Raw genomic sequence first — 11628 nt, 5'->3', positions numbered from 1 at the left:
CGGAAGTCCCCGGGACGAAGCGGGACCTGGCGGAGCCCAGGTGGCCGCGCCTCTCCCCTGGCGCGCTGGACGCCCAGCTCTCTGTCATCATGGCAATGAAGTTCCGTCTGCCCGGCGCTTCGGGAGCCACGGCTGACTTGCCGTGCCTTCCGTGCGCTCCGCCGCCCCCAGGCCGCGGGCGCCCTCCTCCCTCCCTCCCAGCCGAGAGCACCGGGGCCGTCGGTTCCCGTCTGAGGGGACCCGCCGCGCCCCCCACGCGGGCACACACAATGCCGCCCCCGCGCCCGCCCGCCGGTCCGCGCCGAGGGCACACCGCACGAGCAGGGACCCCCCCACACACCCCTTCAGGACGCCCCGGGCGCGCCGACCCCACCCCACCCCCGAGACGCCGGCGGTCCCGGGCCGGGGCTTATCTGCGGGGCGCGTGCTCCCCCGCCGCTCGCCGGCCCGCGGGCCACGGGACAGCCGCAGCCGGGCTCCCGGAGATGCCGCCGCTCCGGCCGCCTCTGCCCGCTGCCCCGCGCCAGCATCACCGCCTCGCGTCCGCCCGCGCGCGGCTCTCCCGCCGCCATCCCGGCGGCGCCTGCGGCTGGGCAGCAGCGTGGGCGGCGGCGGCCGCACGAGATCGCAGCTGCGCCCGCTGAGCAACCGCGGCGGCAGCCGGAGACACGAGCCGTCGGCGCTTTCCTGGCAGAGGCTCAGGCCTCGACGATTGACAACGCCCGGCAGCCAATCGCCGGCTCGCCCCGCGCGGCGGGGGAGACCAATCAGAGCGGAAGGCCCAAGGTGCTCCTCCGCCCGGGCTCCGCAGCTTGGCTTTCGGGAGGGCGGCCGGGTGCCGGGCGTGGGATGGGGGGGCCCGGAGGGCCGCGGGGCTCCCGCCGGGGGCGCACTGGGGGCAGCCAGACCGCGAACCGGCGGGCCTGGGGCGCTCTCCGACCGCGGCGGGGAGGAGAGGGGCGCCCCGGGGTGCGTGTCCGCAGAGGCGCGGCGCGGCGGGTCACCGCCTGGGCATCCCGGGGCAAGCCCGTGGGACCGAGCACCCGGGCGCGGGGGACAGCGAACCCCCGGAGGTGGTCGCCGCCTGGAAGGATCCGCGAACAGTCACCAGACAGTGCCCCGTCCTCCTCCCGTTGGCAGCCTTGGTATCCGAAGGTTGGTGCCCCTGCGCCTCCGAACCGGAGCCCTGAGCCCAGAAGGGTGCCGAGCTGTGGAGGAGGCACACGGGGACACGTTCTCAAAGTTGTACTTAGAGTGAACCTTCCCTGCCTGCCTTCCAAGTAAACGCACTCGCCTCCCCCTCAACAAAACAAAATACCTCAAGAAGCAGTGGAGAGGCAGCTTAAGCAGACACCTAGTTGGTTTTCCCTTGGAGAATCACTTCGGGGTGTGAGTGTGTGGGGGTGACACAAACGCCAGAGAAGTGATATTATTTCTCGAGGAAAGAAAAAGAAAATGAAAGTGGCAAACTTTTCCCATACCACCGTCCCCAAAACTTGATCTCTCCCTGTGGAGCATTTTAAGTCCCTTCAGCACAAATAAGTCTGAATGTTCCAGAGTTTTAGTAAGTCTGTAATCCCCAGTGGCAGGAAAAATGTAAACTAAGTTGTACACAAAGAGTTTAATGGGTGTGGGTCTTTCCCCAAGTGACCTATCTTACAAGGTTGTGAAGGTAAAAAATGAAATGTATACATCACCTACACAGTTGTTTGACAAAAGCTGGAATGTAGTAGGTGTTAGCTAGGCTGCTGCTGTTTCTCATTATATTTTAAGTGATCCTTTTCTGTTTTCAGTAATCACTCCTTTCTTCATTTACTTTCCCTTTAAGACAACTCCATGTATCCTGATACCCACAATAAATACTGCTTAAATTATATGAACACCATAAAGAAAATTTCCAGATGAGACTTGTGTATTGCCATGTTTTAGTACTATAGAAAATGTATGCATCTCAGGATCAGGCTTCCCGATTTTCTTGTGCCCACAGCCACCCTTCAGTCATTTGGCCAATCTAGTTTGTGAGGCAGACAATTTCTTTTTAAGGATCCAAGTGTGCTAAAACAGATAATGGGAAGTTTATTTTTTAGGCTAAAAAAGATCTGTACCACATCATTTTGAATTTTTAATCTAGAGAAGTTTTTGTTATTGTTTAGGTTTTTAAAGTTGTTAATTGTTTATTTGTTGTTATTGTGTAACTTAAAATCAACATCTTCATTAACTACATGAGGTGATCATTAGAGAAATGGAATTCAAGTCTGGGAGAGGAAGAAAAAAATTAAAGTTTTACTCACTTCCTGGGGGAAGAGGGAGCTGATACATGTGAGAAGTAGAAATGTTAAAACTTAAATCTTAAAATTGGAAAATTTAAATGCAACAATTTAGAAATACCTCTGACAAAAGATGTTTAGGATGATCTTCAATCAAAAGACCAACTTGACTAAAGAAAGCATGTAAAATATGAAAATACTAAAGTTTAGAATATTATAAGCTATTTAGAAACTCCCAGAGACATGCATGTGCATACACAATTACAAAACTTTTCCCACCACTCTTCCATGCCCTGCCAAATATCTTGTAATATTTTCTTCTTATCTGACATTTTGCAACAGTTAATCCTGAAAAAATTTGGCTCCTACATACCACATTCCATAGTCAGATAATCAAATGACTGACTATCTTACAGAAGCAAAAAGTTAAAGAAAATCAATAGAATGCATGCAGATATAACAGGAGTAGTATCTCACCATTCTTTGCATAAGCAGCTCTGATCAAAATAAACTTGCACAATAAACAATCTCCTAACAATGAAAACTGAAATACAAAAATCAGTGAAGATGGAAAATTAAGAAAATAAATTTAAAGAAGTTGAAAAGATGGCATACTCACACCAGGCTTTCTGCATTGCTATGAATTTCACAGGATGTACTGGGCAGAAAGCCTTGTGTTACTTAATTACATGAGTACTTAATGAGCTAATTATACTTAAATAACTTTCGGTGTTTCCTTCTTTCTTCCCCTCCCCACTTTTTTTTCTCACTTAGATATGTCTATGTTTCTCCCCTTGCAATGGCGAAACTCACTCAACTTGGTAGTAGAGGAAGAAATATGGTTAGGCACTATTTAAATCAGTAACTTCTGCCCAAATCTTGAAAGTATGTAAAATAATTTTATATTGATGCAAAAAATCTATATTTATCAAGATAGAAACTGAATATTTGATTGGAGTCAATTCTGGCAAAAGTTACATCCAGCAGGCAGGAATCTGAATTAAAATGAAATAAATGAGTCCAGCTCCAGCTCTGCTTATGACTGGGTGAGGAATCACAGGTCAGTCACTTAAACTTTTCCAGCATTCCTTATCTGTAAAATAGAGATTAAAAACAAAATCAAACCTATAGCTGCCTTTCGCATATGTGAGGATTAATTTATGATTGGAACTGCAAGCCAGAATGGGCTCTTTGCAGAGAAGTCTTTCCAAAAAGGTACGGCGCTGCAATTCAATAAATATTGCCCTCTTTTGAATCTGACTTAGTTTTAATTCTCACAATGGCACTGTTCATTATGAATATATAATACCTAGTCCTACAGATGAACATATTAAGTCCCAAGAGGTTCTTTTACCAATTTTACAAGAAATTAACTATCAGGTATACTTAATCTGTTGATGTCCAGCAAGAATGTTGTACCCATGGTTCCTTCACTGTGCAATTTCCAAAATGGTTGAAATATGCAAATTTAAAGGCTGACACCTTAATTTAAATTAAGGACAACCCATTTTGTTTAATATTGGGTGTCAGTGTGCCTGAAAAACTATTTCCCCAAATAATATAATTAGATACTTCAAGACATATAAACCCTCTGTTTTCATATTTAAAACTCTATAACACCTATAACAACAGGTATCATCCATGTTTATGTTAAAGATTACTAAGTAAGTCTTTATATTAAAATATTAAAGCAAAATTAAGACATGAAAACCACCAAAATGGAATAGCATTCTATTCATTCATCATAACCAGTATTTTTTTAGAAACATACTTTATACAGGATCTGTGTTCTCTTGTTCTCTATCTTTTTCACACACACACACACATAAATGGAATAAAGTCACTCATCAAAATTTCACAGGAAACAGGACCCCAAACCAAGCAAATACTAAGACGCCTAACCTTACTGCACTTTTTTCCACCACATCATACTCTTTTCCTGAGATGTGGAAATTATCAGTAGAGAGGGTATCACTGAAACTAAGAAAATGTAAAAGATATACAAGAACAAAGGGTAGGCAGAACAACAAGCCTAGGAAACCACTTATAATTAAGAGAAAGTAAGGCTGGTTCGTGGGGATGTTTGTTTCCAGGGGGAAGCAAACTTTAATGTGAAATGTAGGAAGGCAAAAAGTAATTTGGTATTGTGGAGTCCAAGGAAAAACAAAGGAGTGGAAGTTGAATTATATCAACTCGACTATAAGCATTGGCAAGACATAATGAATTAAGTGAGATGTTTTGGTTTCTTTTGAAAGGACAGTTATGGTAACATTATTAGGGTGAAAACATTGGACCCTCACAGAACGGGGAAAGGACTAGTTCAAGTGGGTATGTTTCTATTATATCAGGAAGGAGTTATGTTAAGTTCAGTATTCTGAAATAGAGGTGGAGTCATGATTTATGCAGACAGCTGTATAAGGAACTTTAATCGACATAATGGCTCATTAAGTCTTAAATTATTGACAGTCTTTATTACTGTCATTTAGACAGTATTTAGAAGTTATTACTAAAACATTGTTATTTGCAAAGAGAAGCAGTCTTCAATGAGTGTGTATGTTATAGAAATCAAACCATTACCAAAATTGAAGAAAAGATATTTCTTTACCCTAAACATTCCATTTTCAATTTTTATAATTTAGAATTACATTCTTTGCTTGAATAAGAGTATCCAGCCTCTTCTAATAATGAGTTTATTTTTCTTTAGCTGTAATCACTAAGGAGCAGCTAAATATTTTCATTGGTCCAGCATGAGGAAGAAAACAGGAGAGGAGGCATATGCAGGTGTGTGTACTGTGGGGGGTGGGGTGGGGAGGAGGTGTGAGGGAGAAGTGGGAGGTCAGAAGAGTTAAGGAGAGAAGGAACAGAGTTTTCAAGTTATTTGGGTAGCAGTTTTCCATGGCTTCACTAATCAGTACTTCTTTCAGAAGCCACTTGAAGCAGAGAACACTAATAAAATTTAAAACATTAATGACTTCCACATTATCACAAGAGAATGGTATTTAAGTGCTTAGCATAGTGTTAGGAGTTCAGTAAATGTTTCATCAAGAAAATGGGAATGTGCAAATGTTGCATAGGGATTTTGGTTTGCGGGCAGAGAGCTGCTGCTGAAAGTTCACACCAACTGATAGCATTTAACTTGCTTGTAGTTGTGACCGTTTTAAGTTTACATAAATGAAATCATAACATATAATTTTATTTTATTTTAGTTAGTTTTCCAGGATTGCTCTGCAGATCACACCATGGGTACTTTCTTTCACTAGACTGAATCTGCATTTTCCCTTAGCATCCCAGCCCCTCACCAATCAGACTTTTAACTAATTCTCTAGGTGTTTTCAGGTGATTAGGAACTGTGCCTGTAGAATGATCCTACCTGCTTGGAAGAGAAGTGCTAATAAAAGGTCAAAGCTAAGTTCCAAGGGACTGGGGCCACTGAAGCTAACAGCGTGAATCATCATTAGCTGTTACTGATGCTAAGTCATGCAAGTCTGTGAAGTTCACATGGAAAGAGAAATTTCGATCAATAGGGCTTTATGCTGCCATGCAGCATGATAATTGCTTTCTGGAAGTCAAGTTTGTAAAGCTTTTTTCTTTCTTAAAAAAATAATTCTGTGCTCTGAAAGCCTGCATTAGTTTCTGTACCTATAGTGTAAGATAAATCTATAATGTTTCCTTTAGCAAACCTTTTTTTTATTTTACTGTCCTATTACTATGGAGGTTGGTTGCATGCATACTTTATATTTAGTAACTTTTGGTGTCTATTTAACAGAGAAACAATTTTAATTATTATCAAGTACTTTCAAATGCGACATTAATTATACATGTAACCAGGACATTGTGAAACATGGCTGCACGGGATAAGTCAGATTCCCACTACTAAATGTTAGTTCATAACAGGATTGATGTTTTAAAATCCACTTCTGAATTGTCTGAATGTCTGTAACAACAAGTCACGAGCAGATTTTAGTACTTTGTTTGCTGTTGACCTGTTGATGCTAAGGGTAGATGGGCTGTGTTGTTTAATTGGCAAGGGAAGCATGCAAGCCATTGCTGCTCGTTTTATTTATGTTAACCACCCAGAGGCCCTGTGAGTGCTATGGAATAATTTTACATTCATGGGGAAAAATATAATAGACTTGCACATCCCAGTGTTGATGGCCTTAAATAAAAATACCCAACAAAATATTTTATGTCCTTGCTATGTCAAGAATTTTGAGGCTTTTAAAAAAAAGGGAGTTAAAAGCATGTGTTTATTAGCTTAGTATCATAGAGTATAAGTTACGTTGCAAGTGGATTCAGGTATGCCCATTTGCCTTTACCTGCTAGCAGAAAGGACTTTCAAGTGTGATTAGAGAAAATGGAAGTACATTTTTTAAAAGTGGTAGAAAATCCTAATATCCTCATTAGTATTCATTCAATAAAAAAGTGAAAATCTGTTTTCACATTTCGGAATTTTCTTAAAATCTAGCTTATGTAAACTAGAATATTAGAAATCTTATAGTCTAGATCTTTATGTCCCAGGCTTACAGTCCATTCTAAAATGCTTATAACTCAATTCCTCTCTACATGATTTTTCTCTCCCAAAAGATGTGACTTCTTAACAGTTTACATGAATGTCTCCAAAGAAAAAACTCATTGTTTTAAATTTCATTTTAAAACTTGTAATAATAATGACTTCTATTTTTGTATGCTTCAGTGCTTTGATTGAGCTTTTATGTGTATACACTGCATTCAGTTTTTCTTTCTTCATTATACTCAACAGTGAGCTAGACCTATATAATACTTGAGTACTTCATTCTTAGAGAAGAAATTCTCATTATTGTCAAGCACTTATCCATTGAGACATGAATTATAAATACTATAACAAAGATATCACAAACAATGGTTATATACGGTAAGATAGATTCCCAACATGATACGTCTCTATTATACTTCAGGCAGTTTAGAAATGTGCTGTATTGGAATTAATGTTAATATCTACGAGAAAGGTAGATGACAATGTATTTTATTTTGCTTGTATTTAACTGTGTCCCCCACTGAGGATTAAATGAGACCAAGGACCACAGCATTTGCCCTTGCTGTGAGCTTGGAACACAGCAAAAGATGAGTACTACTGGCTACTAGTTTGTATTAATTTTGTGCGGACATGCATGTCCATTTTCTAATTAACAGCACTTGGTTCCCTGCCCATCTGTAATTTCTGGTGAAATAATGGTTAATACAATCTTTTTTTGTCAATTCTTGTTAAAAATCTTCCCAAACAAATGGACTCCACAGGTAATTAAAGTTCATTAAAAATGACCAACACGCTAAATTTCTAAATATATTGAAATTGTGAGTATGTATATGTGAAAAGTAATACATCCTACTTCTCAACCAACTCATGAACAGGACCTTGATTAAGCAATGGATGTTTCATTTGTTTTTAGAACATTAGTGTGCATGTACAAATACATGCACACATATGCATGAGATATGTACACTTAAATATACATATATGCATTGGTGAGATATACATACATATAATATGCAGCACAATTATATACAATAATAAATGCGAAAGCATAAAAATAAAGCTTAAGAGCAAAAATTAAATGCATGATATCCAAATCACAACACTTTCACAGATGCTACCTGAATGGAGGAAAGGGAGTGAGTCTTCAACCAATAACTCCTTTTCACATCTCTGGGTTACAATGTCCTAATTTCCTGGTAATTAGGGAAATCTGGAGAGTAAAATCCAACCCAGTTACTTTCTTTGAAATGCCTCTAGTTAGTATGGGGGTGGGGTGGAGTGGAGTACCACATCAAATAACTTACAAAAACATGTAAAATCACAAATGTGTGTTAGGAAGAAAAGATGCGAATGTGCCTATCTTAAAGGTACTACTTTCATTTAAGTAATATTAATCAACTGGATCTGGTGAGAGGTTTTAACTGGGAATGGGTGAAAGAAATAAGAGCATAAAATAGTGTATCCTTGTTTTCTGGTTTTAGCTAGTGGATACTGATATCTGAGGTAGGAACGCTGGAAGAGGAACAAGTTGGGGATTGGAGGCGAGGAGTGGGTGATGCTCTGACACAGACAGACATACTGGATTTAAGGGGCCATCGAGACACCCAAGAGACTCTCAGGTGGGCAGTTGTTCTATGATTCTGAAATTCAAAGGAGAGCTCGGGAAGGTGACATACATTTGGGGGTCATTGGTTTTAAGGAGATAATTGAAGCCTCGAGCATGCATAAAATTGCTAAGAATAGTAGAGATGAGGAAATAAAAGAGATTAGTAAAACGTTATGAGTAACTGTAATATAGTTATAACAAATTATGTTAATAGATGTGCATTTGCTTATAAGCACTAAAACTACATAAATGACAACAAATGTACATATTAATGAAATTGAGAGGAGTAAAATGCAGAATCTGAGTATTATAATTGGTAACATAAATGTAATCCATTTGATAATAAATATTTATCTGTTATTAACTTATGACAAATATGTATTCAGAATCAGTGATTTTGAGCATTATGATTTAATGTGTTGGCTTGTAACAGCCTAAATAGCACTGAAAACTGCTGATAGTGATATTTCGTAATTTGGGCATTAACTATTAAACACATAATCATATATTTACATTCACACAAGCAAACACTAACCGTGTGAAATATAGGAGTTCAGACTTAAAAGAGATCAGTTAATGAGCTGGGGCACGGCAGTTAATAATTTTTTTCATTATATATTCTTAGATATTGCCAACATTAATTGTGTCGTATATATCATCTCAGCTACAAAATCATTGAAACTGTTATTGAACAATAAATATTTTAGTTTAGAGTCCAGGAAATAATAAATTGTTTTGGAATTCGCTTTTAAAATGATTTGTTTAAGGAAATGTCTATACAGGCAAATAAATACAATACAGTAAAGTTATGTTCACCAGAAATATCCTTTAACCAGTCTGTCCTCCTAAAGGAAACCGCCGGCTACTCCCACCAGCTGCTCCTGCTCCTCCTGCCGTGAGCGCCGCCCCCCGCCATTGTCCCCAGCGCGCCGCCGGGCCGCGGAGGACGCACATGGCCGGGCGCCGCTGATGCCACCGCCGCCGCGCCGCCCGCCCAGGCTGCGTCCCGGGAAGCCCGGCGCCCCTCGCGCCCCGGACCTGAGCGCGTCCCTATGGAGGCGCCCGGGCCGGCCGCGGCGGGCCCCGAGCCCCCGGAGAGCCACGCCGAGGCACCCGACGGCGCGCCCCAGCAGCCCGCCTACCTCCTGCAGGACTTCGACACGCTGGACACCGTGGGCACACGGACATTAGGGCGGGTGCAGCTTATCAAGGAGAAGACAGCCAAGCATTTCTTCGCCTTCAAGGTGATGAGCATTCCGGACGTCATCCGCCCGAAGCAGGAGGAGCATGTGCACAACGAGAAGTCGGTGCTGAAGTAAGTCAGCCACCCGTTCCTGGTCAAGCTGTTCTGGACGTGGCACGACGAACACTTCCAGTACATGCTGATGGAGTTCGTGCCCGGCGGCGAGCTGTTCAGTTACCTGCGTAACCGGGGCCGCTTCTCCGGCAGCACCCGACTCTTCTACTCGGCGGAGATCGTGTGCGCCATCGAGTACCTGCACTCCAGGGAGATCGTGTACCGGGACCTGAAGCCTGAAAACATATTGCTGGACAGGGACGGTCACATCAAGCTCACCGACTTTGGGTTCACCAAGAAACTGGTAGACAAGTAAGTGACCGTCTTCTTCCCTTTCCTGCACCCACAGCCACCCCCTCCCCATCCAGCTGATCTCACTCAGCATAATGCCCCCAACCAAGGTCCATCCATGTTTTCACAGACAGCACGATTCCCCTTTTCACAGCCAAATAATATTCCCTTGCATATACAAACCACATCTTTATCCAGTCATCTGTCAATGGGCATCAAGGGGGTTTCCACGTCTCGGCTGCATATTTGGTTACAGGGCAAATGATTTTGTTTGCAAGCTGGTCAGAATGAAGCTCACAAAACTTCAAAAATAGAAACCTGAAGGGGTTTAAAAAAGAGAGACAGAGACCTTGCCACTCAGAGCTGGAGACCGGACTGTATTACTTTGGATACATCCCAGCTGTTGATAATAACATGCAGTCATAAAATATTCCATTAAGAGGAACAGAGATGAACACTTTCTTCCTCTGGACCTTTTCAGCAATTTACGTTCCTGAAATTAATCTTGATCTAAACAGGGGTGTCCAAATGAAATGCAATACCAACCTCATGTGTTACTTAAAATGTTCAAGTAGCCGTGTTTTAAAAAGTGGAACAGGTGCATGTCATTTCATGATATAGTCTATTTAGTTCAGAACAGTTGACACTTGAACAGTGAACATAGGGGCAGTGACCCCCACTGACCCCCACACAGTCAAAAATCAAGGTATATAACTTTGATTCCCCCAAAACTTAACTGCTCAGGGCCTACTTTTGACCAGAAACCTTATTGATAACATAAAGTGTATGAACACATATTTTGTATGTTATATGTATTGTATACTGTATTCTTATCATAAAGGAAGCTATAGAGAAAAAGAAAATGTTAGTAAGAAAAAAATAAGGAAGAGAGGATGCATGACAGCCTTTTCATGTAATACAGTATTTTCATGTAATAATATTTTCATTGAAACAAATCTAAGCATAAAGGATTTTTATGAACCACAATTAAAACCTGTGTTGGTCAAGGGTCTGCTGTACATCCCAAATATGATCATTTCAACATTTAATCAAGTTTTTCAGTAGTTGCTAGTATTGGTTTTTTAATTTAAATTTACAGACCATTAAAATTTCAGTTCCTCAGTACATTTCAAGCGTTCAGTTGATGCATGTGGGGTAGTGGCTCCCGTAGCAGATGGACAGACCTGGAATATACACCCGTGTTGTTCCGTTCCTTAGTGGCGTGGGGTGAAGGTGTTCAGCATCTTCCTCACCTTACAGGAACACCTGCATTTCTGGGAAACGAGATACCTGGGCCGTTGTGCACTAAGTGGCTCATCTGGTGATTTTTAGAAAAACCTAAAAACTCTGGTGGTTTTTAGAAAGGGGCCATCCTGGGAACACTGTATGATGCACTTAGATTCAGATTTCTCCCAATAGAATTCCATCTAGTCCATTGCAAAGACTAAAACACATAGAAACGAGGCACTTTTACAGAGAGTGGAGACCTTATTTTAAAAAGTGGTTTCTAAATATTAGAGCTGCCCCCTAAGGACAGCATGCTGGTATGTGGCATATCTTTATTGTACTTTATACCATGTTCAGTTCTTTGGAAGTCCGATTGCAAGCAACCAGAAGTAAAAGTTCTCACATATTCACTTGATTATAGATTTGG

At 41.8% G+C, this 11628-nt stretch overlaps 1 pseudogene; it reads left to right on the top strand.

Moving 5' to 3' along the window:
• Window positions 1–5014: 5014 nt before the first annotated feature.
• LOC130679480 (cAMP-dependent protein kinase catalytic subunit PRKX-like) lies at window positions 5015–9999 on the top strand (annotated as a pseudogene).
• The last annotated feature ends 1629 nt before the right edge of the window (window positions 10000–11628 follow it).

This window comes from Manis pentadactyla, chromosome 1 (genome assembly GCF_030020395.1).
Source record: "Manis pentadactyla isolate mManPen7 chromosome 1, mManPen7.hap1, whole genome shotgun sequence".
NCBI lineage: Eukaryota > Metazoa > Chordata > Mammalia > Pholidota > Manidae > Manis > Manis pentadactyla.
Note: the sequence above shows the minus strand (reverse complement) of the source record. Positions and strands in the feature narration are given on the sequence as shown.